At 35.4% G+C, this 13,941-nt stretch overlaps 2 long non-coding RNA genes across 3 annotated transcripts; both read left to right on the top strand.

Annotated features, from left to right (window-relative positions):
- The first annotated feature begins 4,096 nt into the window (after positions 1–4,096).
- LOC138138521 (uncharacterized) lies at positions 4,097–5,551 on the top strand. Its single transcript, XR_011162048.1, has 3 exons — positions 4,097–4,334; positions 4,391–4,488; positions 4,535–5,551. It is a non-coding gene; the product is annotated as an uncharacterized lncRNA (long non-coding RNA).
- Positions 5,552–5,928: 377 nt separating this feature from the next.
- On the top strand, positions 5,929–6,761 carry LOC138138520 (uncharacterized). 2 transcript variants are annotated; one of them, XR_011162047.1, is made up of 2 exons: positions 5,929–6,311; positions 6,514–6,761. It is a non-coding gene; the product is annotated as an uncharacterized lncRNA (long non-coding RNA). The 2 variants fall into 2 exon arrangements; XR_011162046.1 differs by having other exon boundaries at positions 5,929–6,454.
- The last annotated feature ends 7,180 nt before the right edge of the window (positions 6,762–13,941 follow it).

Below are 13,941 nucleotides of genomic sequence, written 5' to 3'. Positions count from 1 at the left end.
ACATAGCAACGGTCGTTGCCACAGGAAAAAGGTGATGCTATTTGAACAGTATAATGTGATTTTTTAATTTTTAAAATAAAATAATGATACACAAGAGACTTCCTGTATGAAATAAAATTACGTTACGATATACATCCGGTAGTACTTGTAACAGGTACTCGTTTAGACATTCTTGACTCGGCTCCTAACATCGCCTCGTCCATAATGTCCAACTCGTACTGTTATAAGTAAGCTACCGGACTTAGAACGTAAATTACTATTTTAGGCTTGGTTCGATCAGACCTAAAGCAAAAAAACATATCACTTAAAATTTAACTTCAACTTCGTCTCTGAGCTGCTTGTTTTAATTAGGTAAGTATGAAACAGTACTAAACAAATCTAAAAAGAAAAAGTGGTCTAAGTTATACCATCTCCTGATCCAATAGCCTTCTAAACACTAATAAGTAATATCATATTCACTATTTGCCACTATATCCAATTATTCAATCTTTGACCTTCCCATTATTTACTTATAGAGCATCTGTTATAATAAAGATTTACAGAACAAAATCATTTTATCTTTTGTTTTCTACTGCCTCTTCAGGAGAAATTGATATTTTGAGGCAAAAACCTCATTTTTAGGTACTGATACGTTATTAATTTTTTTCATTTTCCTTCCGAGTTCCCTAAAGGAACTAGAATTAATAACGATCTAAATTTTTATAGGCTTCGTGTCGGGTCACGCAGTTGGCGCGATGATCGAGACGTTGGATGGAGATGCTACCCGGAGTTCGGGAGAGTACAAAATTAAATTTGAAGTAAAAGGAAAATGAAAAACAAAAAAAAAGTAAATAAACTTAAGGAAGGAGGAAGGACGACCGATCCTTACGACGGGTGCTAGTACCGCTACACCGCGCCGCTCACACGTGCGAAGAAGTCCTCTGGTTCCTTTCTTGCTTCAGACGAAATAAAATAAAACAGTTCTATTTACGATAAGACCCGGAGAATAACCTCGTACAAAAAGACGTTGGTGACCGCCAATGCTCAATCCAGCCAAAGTCGATGACAATGTGATAAGAAGCGTAATGTATAAAAATTAAGAGATTTCATTATAAAGCAAAACTAAGACGAAACACCAATCCAAATTACAATTACAATAAAAGGACAATGCTAAATGAAATCATAGAATTCGTGCAATTAATAATGTTAAAATGTGCGACAATGAATAAACTTTTTGAACTCCGCTTAATTAAAAATATTAAAGAACAATAAACAATTTTACCTCAAAGCGAATATAAGAAACGTCATGATATATTCGCTAAAATTATACACATGAATTTAGCTGTTAAATTCAATTTATTAAGGAATACACACCCACACTATAGTTATAAATCAGAAAGCATAACAGACCAGACATTATTATTTTAAATAAACAACAAAAGCAAGCATATCTTTTAGATATGGCTGTTCCAAATTTACATAATATAACACAGACATAATTATAACACAAAAATTAATAAATATTTAGAGCTCTCTGTTGCTATGAGAAATCTTTGTTGTTTAGAAAAAAATCGATTTTACCACGTATAATTTCAGCAATCTCTTTTTAAAAATGTAAAAATTCTCGCTTTAGGGAACACATTAGTAGTTGAAATTCAAAAAGGTATATTAGGTATATTATTATACTCGTAGTAATGTCATATCGTTAGGAAGTTCCTTAACACTGACACAGAACATAATATAAAAACACAACTAAGTTAAAATGTGGAGGCGAGACGCCGGTAATTATGTTGATTAGCACTCCTCTATTATTTGATAGTAATATTCGTAATAGTGTATGTACTCCAGCAAAATTGCCGTGCCGCCAGGTGGTGGAGGGAAAAAATAATAATGAAATTATCGGTCTACGTTTAGCTAATAATAATCTGCACAATAAGGAATGAAAGATTTTGGAAGCTACGGTCCTTAATGAAATTTCACCGCTACTTCGGGATTTGAACCTAGTGATGACTGAAGTCCAGGTTTCTCCTGGAGAGCCTCGGGGACGACGTCGGTCAGCAGACACCGATGTGGATGTAGATCCGCTCTTGGGCGTTCAGTTCGGTTGAACCTTACGCGGTGGGGTCGCAATTTTGCAGTCTCCGCTTGGGTCTGGAATTCCTGAAGAATCTTCACTCCAATCAGCCCTCGTTGACTCCACCACGATACCACACCAGCACTCTAGATCACCCGCGTTGACTCCCCGTTTGGACACTTATAAAAGTTTCAAATAAAAATTCGTGAACTTCTTCGACTCTCGCTGGTTCAGTAAAGATTGCAGACCACGCAAGTGCCGCAGGTACTTGTCAAAACGTCATCTCATTGATCTTATGAAAACGGATGGCACGAACGTTCACTGACATACCCAAAAATGAGGGATGAGGGTTCATAACCGTATCAACATTAAACTTCATTTTTGTTCCTCATAACGTAAAGTCCATTCACGTTGGATTTTCCTCTCAAGGTCAAATAATTTAATTTTTTGGCTCTGTAATTATTAGGAATCTAAGGCAAAATTAATTAGGTATATCAGTTATATTAGTTTATTATTGTCCGATAACCCTTTCTCTCCCAGTACAAAATTATCGTCCTTGGGAGGCAAAGAGACAGATCGGATACAATACAGAGCAAGCTTACAATTATGTTTTAGCTTAGATAACAATACTTGTGTTTTATTATTTTTGACAATAAAAAAACTTAATGTCCGGGACATCCTGTTGAATTGGTGCAGACTGTAGCTTTGTAACAGTTGGTTGAGTTAGTACATATTTTGGCTTCAAAACAGTCTTTTGAATTTGTACAGGTCGTGGCTCTATGACAGTTTGTAGATCCAGAACATATTGAGGCTTCAAAACAGTCTCTTGAATTTGTACACGTCGAGGCTCTATGACAGTTAGTAGACCCAGTGCATGTTGCTGCCTTGATACAATTTTGAGAATTGGTACACGTTCCTGCATTTGGACAGTTTCCACAACCAGTGCATGCTGTGGTACAACTAGTACAATCAGCACCCCCTGTGCATTGGCAATAATATTCGGTACACAAACACATAACTACTATTTTTTTTTTTTTTTGCCTTTCCCCTTTCACCTAACAGGCCTATCAGGTACCTTTTACGGTCGGCTTTGGTTTCTTTTTTCCTTTGTGGTGCGGCGGGGCTCCGGGGTACTTTCCCCGGCTACCTACGCCCACCCTCTCTCCTCTCCTTTTTTTCTGGACGACACAACACGAATATCACAACACACAACATCCATGGGAGGCCATCCGGCCTGGGATTTGAACCCTGCTGACCTCGCGGTGGTGTCGGGAGAGTGTCGCTCTTCCTTCCACCACCCTACCGTCAGCCCCTACTAGACATACACACACATCCATGGCCCGGCGGAGTTTCCTTCCTTCGAAAAAATCCTCCCCCTTCGGTGGGATTCGAACCCACTAGCGCCGGGACCGCGACCTCGGAGCACTGTCTCCGACAGCCATGCGGCCACCGAGCTACCTCTATAACTGCTAGTAAAACCACACATTTTGAATGCCATAGTTTTTTGTATTGTTGTTATTTATCTCACTGATTACTTCGGTTGACTGCTGAATTCTGCTTTACGCTCTACTATATAGGTACCTTATCTCATTATCTTTTTACACAATAATTACAATGTTCATAACGTGGAATAACAAACTTTCTGCGTCATGTGAATAAAACTATGACTGATATAATATGGATTTTAATCAGTTGTTCAAACAATGTGACTTAATTCTAGATGATCCTGTAAAACGGTCTTGCCCAGGAATAAAAATGTATTTTTTGACATCCTTCATTATTTTGAAACAAGTGCAAAAACATTACCTTTTCCATTAAAATTGTTACTACATTCTCCTTTTTTATATCGAGCATTCTGATTATGTTGGAATGGTGCACTTGAAAATGAAATAAATATATATAATCGGTTTCAAAATCAAAAATCCACCAACAGTGCATTCTACCTCGAAAATACAACCGACAACGTCGCCGACTTTTGTTTTTAGTGTGTCTGCAAGTGTCAGAAAAAAGTGGGGTTATGAAAGAAAACTGTTGGACAGTCGTTTTCACAGACAATTAAACTATAGTAAGACACTTCAATCCCATATAATAATGTTGGAATAGCTTCGACGGTGCTGCTCCGCACGCAGTTGGCCAAAACACTCCGTCGTATTTATTCGTAAAATTTCGATTATTACCGTTGTATTTAAAACAGTCAAAAAATATTTGTCAAATGTGACACTTTTCTGAAAAAAATAAAAATGTACTTATTAAAGATATAAGACTTTCTGTGAATAAAAAGGTAGGAATTAGTGCCATTTATTAAATGAAAGTAATTACAATAGCCAACGTTTTCAGTATTGAGAAATTGTCAATAAGAAAACAATAAAGAAATGAAAAAAATAACATTTTCTACTTTTTGGGCAATTTGTGAATCTGCTACGTAATTTATAAAGGTAAAAACTTAAGTGATGAAACTTTTTAATAAAGTTATACTTTCAGCTTCAATTCAAGACAAAAAGAAACCAAACAATAGTGTGTGCTCCCGGTACCTATTCTTTTAAGGAGCATGACAAGTTAAAATTGAAACTAAAATACACAGTGGGCCGAAAAAAACGGTACAAATTTTGTTCGTTCATATCTTCCTGAGTTATTAAGTTTTTTAAATGATTAATATACCAGTGAAAAACCCAATATTTATAGAAAAGATGAAGGCCTCTTGCTGTGCAGAGATAGTCCTAACTCAAAAGTTGTGCGTCATAACATGAAGACATGCAAAAATTCTGGTTTTGAAGATTACCTATCTCAACCAGATATGGTTCAATCAATATGCCCTCCATTTTTATTAGCTATCATTTGTAATCGTCTTTGTCCGTCCCCAATTGCAGAAGCTACATATTTGTCTCTGAGGTAGCTGATTCCAGCATTCCGTTAATTGTTCAGGAGCCTTCAGCTCAAGGTATATGATTGTTTGTGCCGCTCGGTGCGATGTTGATCAATCACTAGTGAAGACGATTGCAAATGGTAGCTAATAAAAATGGGGAGCATATTGAACCATATCTGTAAAACTTATAATTGAGAGAATTTTTGCATGTCTTCATGTTGTGACGCACAATTTTTGAGTTCTGGACAACAACAACCTTTTCTATAAATATTGAGCTTTTCACTGGTATATTACACATTAAAAACAGATAATAACTCAGGAAAATATGAGCGTACAAAGTTGGTACCGTTTTTATCGGCCCACTATGTATATATGTATAACAGAAGAGTTGTGTGTTGTGTTGCCAAAATTTACGATCTAAGTGTATTTTTGAATAAAAGTATTGGAAAGAAATTACGTATCGCCTTAGAACGAAAAATTAATTTTCACGGTTTATTTGTAAAAGCCATTTTCTGGAAATTAAAACAAAATTGTTGGATGCATCAATCAATTTGATCATTTATAAAAAAAACTGCAGGACGTAAGAAGAGAATTTAAAAAAAAATCGTCAAAGACATGTTGCTTACGAAGAAAATGGGGATCAAATTCACTCTATTAGCTTGGAGATTGAAAAAATAAGTGGTGGGACGTTGGCATATTTAAATGTCGATGTATCTGTGTTAAAAGATTTCCAGTGTGAGGTTTATATTAAAATACACACTGCTAACCGTTTTGTAAAAAAAAATACGTAAAGACATACCTGAGAAGCAAAAATTAGTAAACACTAAAATTGCTGCTTGTTATGTACATAATGTTATTACTAAATTCGAATTTATAGAATGTGTATCTTGTAAATTTCAACCACATTAACTTTTCTTGTGAAATTGTTGTATCTTGTCCAGAACCAACAGGTAAAATCCGATCTCCTGGGTAATTAGATAAGTCAGGTAGCGTGGTCCAACCCGTATTAAAATTAGTATATTAAAGAGAGTAGACTCTATCCTGGTTCCTAGGGGCGTTTGTCGATTGTTGATTGGCTGCACTGTTATTGTCAAAATTATTAGATATGACTATGATATGACTGTTCTGTTGATATGACAGGTGACATTTCAAGAGTAGGTGCAAAATAAACACAATTATGGAAGAAAATAAGTTCAATTACAGTGTTCAACTACAAACTTACAACTTGTGGAAAAACTTTGCCATTTGTGCTGTAAATTTTCCGTAATGTGATTTGCTAGTGATGTTGAGCGAATGATTAGAAATTTTTTTATAATGAGGTTTGCAAGTTTACAGCAAGCTGGAATTATGATGTGGGAAGACATAGACAATACTATAGAAGTGTATGTTGTCTCTGTAAGCTTATTGGAAAGTAAAACTTTTGTATGGCGATTAAATGTTTCTTCACATATTCGAATAAGTGTAAAAAAGCAGCTACTTGGAAAATGTAAACCTCCAAAATTTCGCTTTGAACTATATATCTGAACATTGTCGTCACAGTAATTGTTGTCCTCAGAATTAAGCTAATTAGCACATTTAGTACACATGCTCTTTTTAGGTAGGGAGTTGGCTATTGAGTCTGCAATGTAGTGAAGAATATTTTCATTTGCTAGAGAAGAATTATGTTCAGTGTAGGTGGAGGAACAAGTAGGGAGTGTAAGTGATGATGTTGAAGGTGCATTCAAATTTGGAGGTTGTTTTATTTATTTTTTATTTCTTAAAACTTTGTCATTATTTGCATTTAAATTAAATTGCTCATTGTTAAAATATTTCAAGAGTGAAAATAAAATGTAAATTTTATGTTAACTATTTAGATTTGCTTGCATTTACTTCACAAAGTCTGTGGCAACTAGGCTGCCAATTCAATGGTTTCCCAATATTTTGGATCCACAATTGTCTGCGTGATGCATCGTTTGGGAACCGAAACATTTTAATACATACCTCTTTCTGATCTGGCAGAACAATAAGGTGCCGTGCAACCAACCATTTTAAGAAATTTTTCTGTTTTGAATTTGGCGCTTGACCGAACTGACGGATATTTGAAGCTTGATAGTAAACAGTAGATGCTGCCAACAGAAAATGTAACTCTCAAAAACTCCCCTAGGAACCAGGATCGAGCCTACTTTCCCTTATATACCACTCTAACCCGTATATGCACTTAATCCCATACCCTTCAGAATACTTAGAAAATACAGGTAACGTGGTCGAACTCACATACGCCCCTGGTAGCTAAAACCTTTTTGTACATAATAATTATTTTGTGTTTCATTTCAACTGTTCAATGTCAAATTTTGGCGGGATGTTGAGCCAACCCAAAAAAATTAAACTTTTCCTAGGGATTTCTTTTTTTCTGCCAACATAATTCAACAGGTGGTGGATTTTTGATTTTGAAACAGATTGATATATCAAAATATAATTTACATTTCTCTGTAGCGAGTGTAAGTGGGCCAACTGAAGCTGGACGGGGCTCGTATACCTGTTAACAGGATTATCCCCACCGTAAAAATATAAATTATACCCATAGCGGGCAGAAAGGAGGTGGTGAAGGGAAGCGGCATAGACAAAATAAGAACATATAAACTCGGTACAGGTTGCAAAGACACACTTGTCATTTGCAACAGCACTTTTATGGCATTAGTTATTTGAAATTACTTTAAAACTGTACTTATATGGAAAATATTCAACCCAAACTATGATTTTCTGGTCCCTTTGTGCTTTTATTTGGTTCAGAAATATGAAAAAAATGCTGTTGCAAATGACAAGTGTGTCTTTGCAACCTGTACCGAGTTTGGAACTCCCTATACATTTTTTGGGCACAACAAGGTTGGTAGAACTGACTAATTTGTATAATAGGTTGCCTCGTTGCCATTTAAAGCAATAGTTTGAATTTTTTCCCCCTGCAAAAGTTACTCGTGACGTCACAGTGTACTAAACTTTTACGACAAAGTAATGCAGATCATGCATTAGGTGTTCCCTCGCTAGAATAAAGCCCAAAAAACCACCCAATAAACTCCACGGAGGTTATAAACCTTGGGTTCTATTCGAACACCTAAAATTTCTGGGTTGATTTTACGTCACGAGTTACTTTCCCCCCGCCCCCCAATTTTCAACGAGGCAACCTATTATACAAATTAGTCAGTTCTACCAACCTTCGGGCACAAAGCGTTTACCGCCATCTCTTATCCTGGTGACATGACGGTGCAATATCACAGCCTACCGGATGCGTTTACCTTTCCTTTGATTTTTTATCATTGCAAATTATCACAACAAATTACAACGTCAACAATAGGTACTTTCGATATTTTATTTTCAACCGTCTTTGATACAGTTCTGCTTTATTTTTATAAATATTATTCCTAAATGCTATCGTTCTGGTGTCCTACCATTTAAAATAAAATTTTACCCCTTAATGTAAATGTGGTTAAATGAATTATGTTACCAATCATTTCATCTTCAATTTTATTTTTAAGTGAATGAAAAATTAACATTAGGTACTGTTACGTTATTAATTTTTACTCTTTTAGTAAATACATTTTTCAACTTCCCCTGGGAAAAATTTGAATAACGCTTTCTCGGTGACTGACTGTCTCCACGGTCTTGTACACTCACACCAACGTCTCGAGAACGAGAAGAATGATGAAAAATATGTAAAGTCTAACAGGCACGGTAAAATTCCAGGAGTTGGATGGAAACTCAGATTCAAATTACAAAAGTTTAATTCTCCATGTTAGGCAACACAGTGAGACGATTCACAATAATGTAATAAGCCAACCTAGATGCCTCTTCGGACGATTCAACTGTAATCTAATTTGTGCTGAAGACTGAAACCGGAATCTAAATGATACAAATAATTAAAGTAAGGGTAATAACTCCAATAATACGAAGTGAGACGAATACAATGTCCTTAAGTAATAGATGTAATATATAAAGTTTAAAATTTGAAATATGAAAAGCGCAGAACGCGCGTGAAATACGAAGTGAAATTTCCAAAAAGTGCCGGTTCAGACCAGGCGATTTTTAAATATTTGAAAATGATGAAATTGAACACAAAATACATGTCTTACACCGGGTCTAGGGCGTGAAAGTCAATCCAGAAGAGTCCAGGGAAGAGCGAGCGGAAGGAAGGTCCCCCGAGTCCTTCTTTCGCCGCTAGTCCACTACGCCGTCCATATCCACGGAAGGTCCTCGGGGTCCTTCCTCCTCTCGACCCTTCCTAGGGATGAAAAACGAAACAAAGTAAGAAAATAGCCCTGATGTGAAAAGTGACAAAAGAAAAAAATCTTGCCAAGAACCAGTCGACTCGTCGCACTGGGAAAACACCCCCTAATCTCCCCCCTTTAAGCACAAACACACACACGGAGTTACCGTCGTGAACCTCTAAGATGGCGTCGGTTCCACCTTTTATACCTTTTGCCCCTATTCTCGCAAATTCGTCGCGGCCGGTACCGGAAATCGGGGTCCGAGAACCCGTTCTGGAACGTTCGCGAACCTTCTAGAATTTACGATTTGCCGCGAAATTTAAATCGTAACAGTACTTATGTTTGAATTACCGTTGAAATTTTGCTTTTAATATTATCGGCGAAATTATGTTACTCAATGTAATTTTGAAAATATTATGAATCTTATTAACATTTTTTACAAACTCTAAAAAACTCACACTTGCCACTTTCTGCTAAATTTTAGTATACATCCGAAAATCCTTCCAATGTTTTTATTCTATTTTTTTTTTATGGAAGGAAGTGCTGTTTTTTTAATCCAAAAATTTTTCCAAAGTAGGTACATATTGCGAAGTGCAGGACTGCTTTCTGCCAAAATTTTGTGTGCCCCGGATTTTTGTAAACTCCACAAGCAAGAGGTTTCTCGCAACGTGGGCGAAATGTCCCTCCCTCCAGATTATTATCAAAGAGTTTGTCAAAAAAGTTATTGTTTTTGCAGTTCCCAAGCCTTTTATGATTTAGGTTGGTTCTATTACCTGTTAGTTAAAATATATATTAGATTATTAACAACAATGTTATTAGAAATTACCACAGTTAACTAATAGCGTGATAGTTGAATCCATTATGACGACTCAAAACTTGAGTTGCATAGGACATCTTTTGAATCTTATCTGCATGTTCGTAATTTTGTGGACGGCCCTTAATTTACCCCACGCTGGATCATTAAGATAAACCTTCACTATATGGCCCAATTTCGCACTTAAAATTTCTTCGTTTACTTCCCAAACCAAATCTATTGTTATCCTATAATTTCTAATTCCTTTAATAAGATGAGGTGTATCAAATAATGGTGTAATCTCTTGTACTTGAAGTATTATTATTTTTCTTTCAATTTGTTGATTGTTTTCTATATAAATTTTGCTTGATTCTTTCAACAACAAATTTAGCAATCTTGGCATCGGTATTACATTATCTGTGAACGTGACACAGCCTCATTTTGAATTACAAGATTGTGACATAAAGAATGACACTGCTTTGACTGATTTTTAGATTATTGAGATTTCTTTGATTTTGAAGTTTTGACTTTTTAAAACATTTGCGCCCTCGTGCGGTTTGGTGAGGGTGCGCTAAACGATTTTCCCACGGCCTCCTAGATTCATAAGACTCGGGACTTTTCATTCTATAGTAAAGTCCATTCACGTTGGATTTTCCCTGCCAAATTGTTGTCACGTTGCAAGCCTGCGCATCCTTTCCTAGTAATTTTTACATTATCGTGTTTTATTCGTGATAGAGCGATTGAGAGCGATTTGACGTCTTTAATTTTGAATGTTAGTTTGACGTGTGAAATAGTCACAGATTTTTTAATAAAATTCTATTCCTGGGTGATTTTACCATGGCGAAAAGAAAAAAGGTTAATTTTAAAATTGCGTTAACCTTCCACAACTGACGTAATGTGACGAAATCCGCAAGCTAATACGGAATCAAGAAAAAATAGCTTCAGTTCGAAAATTAATTAGTTAGAATCCTTTAATATCTAATGTATTGTATGTATTAACATGATTATAATCTATTTACGACGTTTATTGAGCAGTTTTAACAATACAACCTTACTTTAAAGGTAATATGTACATCGAAAAAACATAAATTAGAAAAAAATCATTAAAAATCAAAATACACCTTTCTTTTGTGGTATGCAATTTTAACAATACATTCTTGAAACGTCACAACCACAATCAAAACGTATAAGTGTCTCTGAATAACTGAAATTTTATTGCCAAATTTGTTCCATCATTTAGATGCATTCCTTACTTCCATCGCTTCCAATGACAGAAACTTCACACAATTTCCTATTGGGTTCATTTTCTATAACTTATTCTGGTTCCTCATCACTCATCATGTTAGTCGCAGAAGGTTAAGTAAATGTAGTCATTAAGGGTTTTTTCACTTAATCAACAACGCAAGCAGAAAAATACAACACCAGTAGGTAGGAGTTAGGTACCTATTGCATGTTCCTAATCCTATTATACCGATTAACAACTGACACTATTTTTAGTGGAAGTGATAACAAAATGGATGTATTATTACCTATTGTTATCCTCTAAAACGTTTAATAACAATATTTGAAAAATGACTATTTCTTTGCTGACAGCGAATAACATAACCTCTACAGTCTACGAATGACTTGGTTACTTTATCAGCCCGTATTGGTGACATACACAGCTAAAGCATTTTTGAACTAAAAATCACACCGCCAAAATATTTAATTATTTGACCTTGACTAGGAAAATCCAACGTGAATGGACTTTATATTATTTTCTCTATGGGAAGCTGTTAAGGTACTATATCTTTAGAAGGTAGCGCCATTCCGCTCCACAATTTTTGACTGGAAATTAAAAGAGATGGCATTATCGATAAATCCTGTGAGTGTGACAAAGATAGAATCTGTCTGACTCGATACAAACACCCCTTAAAATTGTGTATACTTCTATCTTTGTCACACTTACGGGATTTACCAATAATGTCCTCTCTTTTAATTTCCAGGCAAAAAATTGTGGAGCGGAATGGCGCTACCTTCTAAAGATATAGTACCTTAGAAGCTGTCGAGTTTGAATCCACCTACCGGTCAATAGACATAACAACAATTGAGCTTGGACATCAACCCTTCTTATTTCTATAAGCATGGCCTACTAAATCTGAACTGCGCTGCGCTTATTACGGCCGTAACAAACTAGCTGAATGATTGATTCGGCTAACCTCAAAAAATCTACCCTTAACTAGCGCCATCTCTTTAAAGATATTAAACTACAAATCAACTAAATTGCCACAATAATTTAAATTTCCTTGAATTTCATCACGGTTGAAGTACTAACATGGGAAAATAATGCGTTGCATGCGGAGAAAATAACAACAGTTATTTTCAAATTCCCAGCAACCTCCAAACCAAATCCAAAATTAATAAAATTATAAAAAAAAAACTAAATGAAACATTTCACTGTGATACATGTCTCTTCTTTATTATTTACAGCAACTCCAGGACCCTTGTTACGATTAGTTTGGCTTCAAGACCGTGGGGTCTGTAAATTTGTGGGGCTTTTAAAAAACTTTGCTAATATTGCCACACAAATTTTATAATATTTAATTCCAAAAAATCCTTGTCAACCACTGGTTACTACTTTGCATCCACATTTAATACAGAATTTCATATTTACCTGTGATAAACACAAAGATAAAATTTATTATCCAATTAGTAATGAAACCAAATTTAAACATTTGTTTATATAAAAAAAAAACAGATTACGATAAAAACGAAATCCATTCAGAATAAACTCACAAGTAGGAAGGTTGTAAAATTATAAACTTACGAGAAAGGTATTGTCTTCCTGCAGATAGATAGTTTTACTTTTAATTTTTCTACTGTGCTCTATCCATTTTCAGATTTTGCAATTCCATTTTATATTTAAATATTATGTTTCATAATTTGATTATTGTAATTATTAGGTATTCTTACGTTCATGAAACGTATTCGTGAAAATTTATTTTGCGTCAAAATTACAAAATAGAAAGTGTTAACCTAACAAAATAAACACGTTATGTGATTGTGATTGGATAATTTCAATTCAAATTACATTTTTCTTTTCCATTTCGCTAACAGATGGAGTTGGTTAAGGGTAGATTTTTTGAGGTTAGCGGAATCAATTGCTCCATTGAAAATCTGAGCTTTGTTACGGCCGTAATAAGCGCAGCGCAGTTCAGATTTAGTAGGCCATGCTATAAGGAAATTGAAATCTACGTGGTGATCAAGAAGGACTGTACAAGTTGGTAACACTGGATCGTATTTTAATCGTATAACAGGAGTAACTTCCGGATGTTGGTGGCTTGTCGTTGTTAATGCTATACCTATATCAGATATTTGTCAAATAAACCAACAAAACACATCCAGTTGCAGTGTTATAAATAACCGAATTTAAAAATTTTCTCAATTGTACTGCCAACTTAAACAGTCCTTCTTGATCACCCGGTATAAAGGGAAGGATAGAAGGTTGGTGTGTTGTCTACACGCCAACTATCAGAGTGTGAAACTTCAGAGCCATCTTCATCTTACGTTGGTGAAACGTAATATTTTTGGGTATTGTACAACCTTCATGGAACGCACCCAAGACTTTTAGGTTTTTTAGATTTTATTTTCTAAAACTAATTGAATTCAAAATGTATACATATTGTTCTCCTGAAACTCAGTTCCATTCATTTAAAATTGTGTATTTCTTCTACGTTTCTAAAGTATAAAAACAAGGATTATTTACTTTGTCGCATAGTATGTGGGAAAAATTCACCGTCGCACAGTCTTTCATACCTTACATTCAAGATGGCGACTCGCGCTCACCGCCCCCAAGGTCAAAATCAAAATCATAACTAGGACCCCACCTTTTGTAAGGCAAAATCTCCTACTGATTGGACTACAAATTATTATTATTAAATTTCCCTCCACCACCCGGTGGCACGGCAATTTTGCCGGAGTACATAGACTATTACGGATATTACTATCAAGTAAT

This window comes from Tenebrio molitor, chromosome 9 (genome assembly GCF_963966145.1).
Source record: "Tenebrio molitor chromosome 9, icTenMoli1.1, whole genome shotgun sequence".
Lineage (NCBI taxonomy): Eukaryota > Metazoa > Arthropoda > Insecta > Coleoptera > Tenebrionidae > Tenebrio > Tenebrio molitor.
The sequence above is the reverse complement of the archived record's forward strand: the minus strand, read 5'-3'. Positions and strand labels throughout refer to the sequence as shown.